The sequence below is a fragment of the Salmo trutta genome, chromosome 28, assembly GCF_901001165.1.
Source record: "Salmo trutta chromosome 28, fSalTru1.1, whole genome shotgun sequence".
Classification (NCBI taxonomy): domain Eukaryota; kingdom Metazoa; phylum Chordata; class Actinopteri; order Salmoniformes; family Salmonidae; genus Salmo; species Salmo trutta.
This window is the reverse complement of record NC_042984.1, coordinates 22510260-22518950: the sequence shown is the minus strand read 5'-3', so window position 1 is coordinate 22518950 and position 8691 is coordinate 22510260. Positions and strand designations below refer to the sequence as shown.

At 45.3% G+C, this 8691-nt stretch overlaps 1 pseudogene; it reads right to left on the bottom strand.

Moving 5' to 3' along the window:
- Positions 1-353: 353 nt before the first annotated feature.
- Positions 354-3720, bottom strand: LOC115166353 (major histocompatibility complex class I-related gene protein-like; annotated as a pseudogene).
- Between the last annotated feature and the right edge of the window lie 4971 nt (positions 3721-8691).

The following is an 8691-nucleotide window of genomic DNA, read 5'->3' as shown; positions in this document are numbered from 1 at the left end:
AAATGAAAAAACATTGCATTTTTCTCTTTACGATATGAGTAGTATCAGACAGGAATGATTGAGTACAAGCCACAATGATACAATAGGGACAAAGTAAACATAAATTCTAACATACTTACCAGTACCTTTGGCAGCAAAGTAAGTAGGTCCACAAAATGGAGGAAAGCCTAGAACAACACATTGACACAGGTAGGTCACCAATGGGACGTGTTCTATCGGCCACTAATTACATTGTTGATAAAGATGTTAAACATTAAAGATAGTCATCCTATAAACGTGAAAATATGTCCATGTTAGACCATTCACCACCTGAAGAGGGCAGCCTTATTGCAGAAATCATTGTATTAGTTCAACTAATAAACATCACTCCAAGTACAGAAATGAACCCTATCCAAACACTTTTTCTGCATCTGTAATCCCATCTCACCTGTGCGTTTCCACTTCCACATGCCAAAGATAATAAAGGATAGGCCCCCAATCAGAATGAATGCCATTGCCACTACCGGGACGACTGCAAGGATGGAAACGCCATCTGGGCCTAGTACCAGGATCTGTCAATAAATACAAACAGTATTACAATACTTGTATTTATTATTGGAACAACTTTGTAATTTGTAACCTCTAACAGAGGTGAACTAGTCTGGGTACCAGTCTTTTTAGCCAACACTCCACTCCTTGCAACTCCTGTCAAAGACTTTGGCACATGGCAGGAGAGGATTGTAAAAGCTGAACAGAGATGGCAACCAGGCTAGAGGTGGACCATAGTGGTTGCTAAATAGCACATAATCTGATGATATCTCAGGGCACCCCTCGGTTTTTCGTTTTACCCCAACTGACATCCAACTTGTTGTCCAGACAGATGAGTGGCAGTAGAGGTGTAATGATGTCTCTCTCTCTCTCTCTCAGCTCCTGGGCACTGATTGTCAGACTCATCCTCAGCTGGTACAGCCTGTCTCCATTGGGCAGCAGCTGCCCCCCTATGAGATCATGCTCTGCCACTGGCTGGCCATTTCTCAGCAGGGTTAGGTTGATGTGGCATGGGTAGAAACCAAAAGCGTGTCCCCTCCAGAATCTAGGTTTGTTTTCTTCTTTTTTGTTGTTGAATGATTCTAACTCTGGGATGCACTGAGGAAGAGGAAGAAATGTGTATCAATGGATCCACTGTAGATTTGCTCCTGTTGTATTCCTAATGTTTTTTTAAACATGGAATAACAACAGACAATTGTATGTCCACAAACCTCTTCTCATCACAAGCATCTCCTCTTTTTTCAGGTAGTCTTTTAATGTTTTAATGCAAATGGGGAGGCGAACCTTTTCCAAGGCCCATTTGAATGTATTGTGTCCTATGTTGATTAAACACAAGTTCGGGCCACTTAGGATGGTACTGCAGTTTGTTCAAGTTCAGATCACCATCAATTCCATTGAAAGATTCCTTTATCATGATTTGGCCCTGCTTGTCGTTGTCCCTCAATTCACAACCACGTCTCTGATTAACAAATATTCCTGTAATAATTTAGGGAGTAAAGGTAAAGAACAAATATTTGAGGCCAAAGTTCTAGATTTCCGGCTAGTCGGAAACTAAGACTAATCTGTTTATTACAGTTTGCTCACCTGATGTGTAGTTCCCCTCTACGGGATCGGTGTCCCTATACCGGGACGGTTGATGCTAACGTGCGCTAATGTGACTAGAATGACATTGTAAGTAACAGCCAACTTTCCAGGACATAGACTTGTTTTATATTGGCAGAAAGCTTAAATTCATGTTACTCTAACTGAAGTGTCCAATTTACAGTAGCTGTTACAGTGAAAATACCATGCTATTGTTTGAGGAGAGTGCACAACAACAAAAAACTTTTATCACGGCAACTGGTTTGATACATTCAACTCTGAAGGTAAATAATGTACTTACATTCAGTAATCTTGCTCTGATTTGTCATCCTGAGGGTCCCAGAGATAAAATGTAGCATAGTTTTTCTTTGATAAAATCAATTTTTATATTCAAATGTAGGAACTGGGTCCTACAGTTTGAATCCCTGCTGTGTCTCCTACATTAATTTCAGTACAGGCAGTTCGATTTGGGTATGTCATTTTAGGTGAATTTTAAAAAAAAGGGTTTGATCCTTATTAAAGCGGTGCTGTAAGAAAGACAACTGCTTTCTCATGCTGAGGAACACGCCGCAAAACGTATTCTGAGCTACTGTTTCAAACGCTTCATCTGAGTTCCCATCTGTCTTAGAGACACATATCCATGCATTGGAATAGCGACACAACACAGAATTCAGGAAAGTACAGTTGAAGTCGGAAGTTTACATACACCTTAGCCAAATACATTTAAACTCAGTTTTCACAATTTCCTGACAATATATCCATTAAAAATGTCCTTTCTTAGGTCAGTTAGGGTCACCACTTTATTTTAAGAATGTAAAATGTCAGAATAATAGTAGAGAGAATGATTTATTTCAGCTTTTATTTCTTTCATCACATTCCCAGTGGGTCAAATACACTCAACTAGTATTTGGTAGCATTGCCTTTAAATTGTTTAATTTGGGTGAAATGTTTTGGGCAGCCTTCCACAATAAGTTGGGTGAACTTTGGCCCATTCCTCCTGACAGAGCTGGTGTAACTGAGCCAGGTTTGTAGACCTCCTTGCTCGCACACGCTTTTTCAGTTCTGCCCACACATTTTCTATAGGATTGAGGTTAGGGCTTTTTGATGGCCACTCCAATACCTTGACTTTGTTGTCCTTAAGCCATTTTGCCACAACTTTGGAAGTATGCTTGGGGTCATTGTCCATTTGGAAGCCCCTTTAGCGACCAAGCTTTAACTTCCTGACTAATGTCTTGAGATGTTGCTTCCATATATCCACATATTTTTCCTACCTCATGATGCCATTTATTTTGTGAAGTGCACCAGTCCCTCCTGCAGCAAAGCACCCCCACAACATGATGCTGCTACCCCCGTGCTTCACGGTTGGGATGGTGTTCTTCGGCTTGCAAGCCTCCCCCATTTTCCTCCAAACATAACGATGGTCATTATGGCCAAACAGTTATATTTTTGTTTCATCAGACCAGAGGACATTTCTCCAAAAGTACATTCTTTGTCCCTGTTGAGATTTCTAGCTCACTCAGGAAAAGAAAAAAATATATAGAAATAGATAAAAGAGAAGCAAATGGGTCTGATGTGTTCAATTAAATGGGGAACGAGTGATTTCTTTAAGTTTCTTAGATGCTCAGATATGTTACGTTATGTGCGCATGCGCAGCTTCACTAGAGACTTAAATTACAGCACCTGGTAATCACTTCACCGTAAACAATCATCAGGAGCACACAGCCCGTTGGTATGTAACTGCAAACTACTCAGTCTAGCATTGATGTTTAAGTCACTTATATGTTTGTGCACTGAACGTTTACCTCACTGTGTCGGTGTTAGTTGGCCGGGAGTAACTTGTAGCTCGCTGGGTGCGGTAGCTCAGCGAACCAGATGCTATATAGCATTAGGCTATTATTATCAGCAATTTGCATTGTGCTGATTGTTCGGAGCACTCTGCTGGTTTCTGGTGGCGGTGGTGATGGCGGTGATTTGGTTCGGTGATCCATGGTGGAGTGCCGCATTATGTTGCATTTGTGTGTGAATCCTTTGGACGAGGCATGTGGTGGCATGGGTTCTGTATCCTGTGACAGCGTCCATAGCAACCTGTGACGGCAGAGTCACTGTGCGCATGCTCCTCTGGCGCTGGGCATTCTGGGTGATGTAGTCGGTGCTGTTTTAAGCCAGATTCGCCACATCTTTGATGGTGTTGCAGGATTATTTGATTTATTATTTACATTATTATTATATTACTTGAATAATATACTAAATAATATATCTGAATAATATATTGTCATTACTTGTTTGTTGTATTTCAGGTTTATGACTTGTGGTCATTTGATTTAAAATAAAATTAAGGACAAAACACGAGTCATGACATTGTGTGCTTCCTGGTGAGCCTTTTAACAAAAACCCGAACAGTCATAAACCACGGTTCTCCTTTTACATGGATAATGCAAGGCTAGAACATTCCTCACGAGACTGACTTCTGATAAGCAAACAGTCCACCCATAAAGCTGTCTGCTCATCTGTTGACTTACTAGGCAAATCAATAATGAGTGAAAGCCAAGAAGAGGATAGAGTCTACAGTTAAAGGACTACTTAAAACCCAGTTGGCAGAAAACACTTGAGCTTGAGCTAAATGCTAGAAAAGTTGGCAAGATGGCAGCATCAGAGGAGGAGCTGGAGAGGCTAAAACAGAAGCGGTCAGCAGCCCAGACTGCATTCACTAGAAGAGCCAATTACCTCACCTCCAGAGCTAGTGCACTGGGGGAAAGTGAAATGAGAAGTGAGTGGAGGAACTTTAAAGTGGATCACTCCAGAGTCAGAGATGCAGGGTTTGAGTATGCCACGGCCCTGAGAGAAGTGGACGATGATGAAGCCAAAAAGAAGGCGGAAAACATTGACGGAAAAACAGCAGAATGACTGTAAGTTTGATGAAACTGAACAAGTCATCCTGATCAGCTTCTGGACAAGGTTCGCTGAGGCGGAAATTACCGCCCTCACTGAAGAGGCTGGATCAGCCATGGACCAGGCCGAGGACACCGATCACCACCATATGACCAGGAGGGAATGTGAATTGATTCATAGGAACCTGGAACGGGAGGTCAACAACTTCGAACGAGGATTGGATGAGTGGAAAGATTTGATCCCTCGGTCCAAGGCAACAGAGTCAAAGGACCAGATCCGGAAGTTGAAGAAAATGCGTGAAAAACTGTGGGATGAGTGGGCATGGAAAGGCGGTTCTCAATCCGACAACGAAGGGAAACTGGGAAAAGTGAAAATTGTGGAGCAGGAGGAGCCAGTTGGGACTTACAACTACAGGCCCCAGATCAGCCTAGAACGTGTACGCTTGCCCATGTTTGCTGGTAATATGAGGGATTACTACCGCTGGAAAGCTGAATGGGAGGACTTGCAACGTCTGGGAAACCCTCATGGATTGGAAAATGTGAGAAAATTCCATCTCTTGGGAAGCCTAGATGAAAAAGTCAAGAGGGACCTCGTATTGTCCAGCTGTGGATCCGCCAACGACGTGTTCAGGCTCCTGGACAACAAGTACGGAAATAAGCCAAAAATAGTGCTGCTGATTGCACAAGAAGTGCAAGGACTTTGCCCCATCAAAGGAAACCATCCGAGGAAGACAATCGAACTGATTCAAGCCGTGGAGAGAGCTCTTCGTGACCTACAAGTCTTAGGGGAGGAAGATGCTGTGAAGAACCGAGTGGTTGTGCAGTCGATTGAAAGTAAGCTTCCTGACTCCCAGAAAGAAAAGTGGTTAACACACAAAAATGACCCTGGAAGCGGGTTTTCACCACGCAACCACTTTGACTGTCTACTGCAATACTTGAAGAAGCAGGAGGACATTCTCGAGGAACTAGACCAGCTACAGCCTAGCCCGGCGGACAATACTGAGAGGTCGAGCGAGAAGAAAAAAGAAAGGAGGGCATTCACCAGAACCACATCAGGAAACACCCTAAAGGGCGCTCAACCAAGCTCATGCATCACATGTGGAGACAACGAGCACGGAGGTAGGCTGTTCGCCTGCAAGCTCTTCAAGAAGCTCAATCTGACAGGCAAGAAGGCTCAGCTTAGGAGAGCAGGAGCATGCTTTAAGTGCTTGCGCCTTCATGGTGACAATGGCGGTTGCACACAAAAGTATCTATGCTCAAAGGATGACTGTCAGAAAGAGGGCTCTTCAGACCACAATTACTTGCTCTGTCCAAAGTCACAGATCAAGAAGAAAGAGGAAAAGAGCGGAGAGCAGAGCGATGCAAAATTGGGGAAAAGGGGGCTTGTACTAACCAACAAACAGGAGGAGCTCCTTGCTAAACTTTCTCCAGAGCTGCGAGCAGAGTTCAAAGAAGCCTTTTCAAATAAGATCACGACAAAAGTGTGTGCTAGCATTGGTTGTGAGCCAAAAGAGTGCCCTGTCATAATGATGCTACTGGATGTGACGACAAACTCTGGCCAGCTAGTCGGTACGTTGATTGATCTCGCTTCAGATACTAATTATATCTCTAATAAAGCAGCAGAGCGTCTCAAGCTAAATGGTGAGAACATTAAGTTGATTGTCCAAGGTGTTGGAGGGATGAAGAAAACCATTACTACCATGAAGTATACCCTGAGGCTGAGAGTAAAAACTCCCAGAGGTACAATAGCAGAGCACAAACTCCTCTGTTACGGCTTGGAAGATGTTGCGAAAGTGAACCAAGCTGTCACGCCACAGCAACTGCAGAAGTTCTTTCCAAATGTTCAACTCAAGGACTTGGTCCGGCCCGAAAAGATCGACCTGTTGATTCGCCACAGGGAGGGTCGCCTGGTCCCACAGCCAGTCAGAGTAGTTGGAGACCTCGTCCTCTGGGATGGTCCCCTTGGGAAGACTGTTGGTGGAATGCATCCTGACCTCTTTGAAGTGATAGACCTAGCAGTGCACAGGTCTGAAACACATTTCGCTAGGTCAATGAGAACAGCTTCAAGGGCGTACAAAGAGATTCTTGTGAAGACGGGAGGACCCAGTGGAGTTTCGGTGGAAGAAGACGCAATCCTCCGAAACACTGCAACTACCAACAAAGAAGTTTTTGAATGGTTCAAGTGGGACAGTATTGGCGCCGCCTGTGATCCTCAGTGTGGTGGCTGCAGATGCGGTAGGTGCCCCCCTGGAGGCAAGGAAATGACCCTAGGAGAGGAAAGAGACTTGGAGAAAATAAAGGAATGTCTGACCTACGTGCAAGCTGACAAGCACAGCGAATCCCCTCACTGGGACGCAGCTTACCCGTGGAAAGGAGACCCCACAACGCTGCCTGACAATCAACGTGCAGTGGAAGCGACCTTTTTAAACACTGAGAAACGACTGGAGAGGGAGCCGGAATGGAAGGCTGCGTACAGAGAGCAAATCCACGATATGGTCTCAAGAGGGGCTGCCGTTAAAGTCACCCAGGAGGAAATCGATAGCTGGAAGGGACCTAAGTGGTATATCAGTCATTTAGTTGCTCCTAATCCTCACTCAACCACTACCCCTGTAAGAATTGTCTGGAACAGTAGCCAAGAATTCATGGGAATAAGTTTAAATGACCTACTGTACAAGGGTCCTCATGTCCTAAATCAGATAAGGGGCGTGCTTCTGAGATTCAGGACTGGGTTGTACGCCGCCCTGGGCGATGTGAAAAAAATGTACAACTCTGTCTGGCTAGAATACAAAGAAGTACACCTCCATCGATTCCTCTGGAGAGACAATCCTGCTGGTTGTATCGCCCAGGTGGCAATGAGAGAAACAGCCAACCTGCCCCAGTTTGCAGCCATGGTTGAGGAGCGCAGAGTTGTGGTAGAAGATAGTTATGTGGATGACATCTTGACGTCCCACAATGACTTGCAGATACTGGAGAAAATCACCAAAGGAGTGGAAAAGATCTTAAAGGCTGGAGGCTTCTCACTTAAGCCATGGGTCTTATCAGGCCATAGTGGGAGGTCCGCAACCACAACTGATGCCAGTATCAGTAAGACAACTGTGAGTGTGCCCAAAACGCTGGTGTTACCCAACCAGATGCGGGACGAAGAGAGCAAAGCACTTGGAGTCGGCTATGAACCAGTGACCGACAAACTTCGTGTGATGACCTCTGTAAATTTCTCAAAGAAGAGAGGAAAGATGAGAACAGGAGTCGATTTGCGCGAAGAGGAAGTCAGAGGTAAAACTCCAAACCCATTGACCCGTCGGATGCTGCTAAGCCAGATCGCTGGATTCTACGACCCCATTGGTCTTGCCACACCCGCAAAGCAGAAAGGGGTTATGCTTGTGAGAGAAGCTTACCAAGAAGCGAGTATAAGCAGTCCAGTTAAGGACACTTGGGATGACCCACTCTCACCAAAACTACGGGAGGCTTCCATAAGACTCCTCAAAGAATATGTGAGACTTGCCCAGATCAGGTTCGAAAGAAGCCTCACACCAACTGGAGCCATAGGCCATCCAATGGGAGTCATGTTTTCAGATGGGAGTGAGGCTTCCTACGGCGTGGTGCTCTATCTCCGTTGGGAGATGCAGAATGGGGTCGTAGTGAGGCTGGTTGAGTCAAAAGCAAAGCTTACCCCTCTCAACCAGAAAGGAGACGTGATTAAGGCAGAGGTATGTGGTGCTGTCTTTTCGATCCGCCTGAGAAAATACCTTGTAAAGCACTGCCGCATCAAGGTCGCACGCTGGGTCCACTTCGTGGATAGCCAAACAATCCTGGGAGCAATTCACAAGGATAGCTATGGCTACCAAACTTTCTTCGCTAACCGCATCGGAGAGATCCAGAAGGCTGGACCAGTGGAAGACTGGAGGTGGATTGAGGGCAACCTGAACATAGCAGACATTGTCACAAGGGGAGCAACTCCTGAGGAACTCGATGAAGGGTCAGAGTGGCAACAAGGTCCAGAGTTCCTGAGTTGGCCTAAGGCTGAGTGGACTGTGAAGACGGCCAGTGAGATAGTGACTAGCGTGGCTGATGACGTTAAAAGGTTGCAGAGAAGAGCGTTCTCAGCTGTAGTCACCAGGTCTCAGGCAGAAAAGTTCTCAGGCCCCAGCAATACTGATGTTGGGGCAGACTTGCAAGACTCCGCACCGCGACCGCA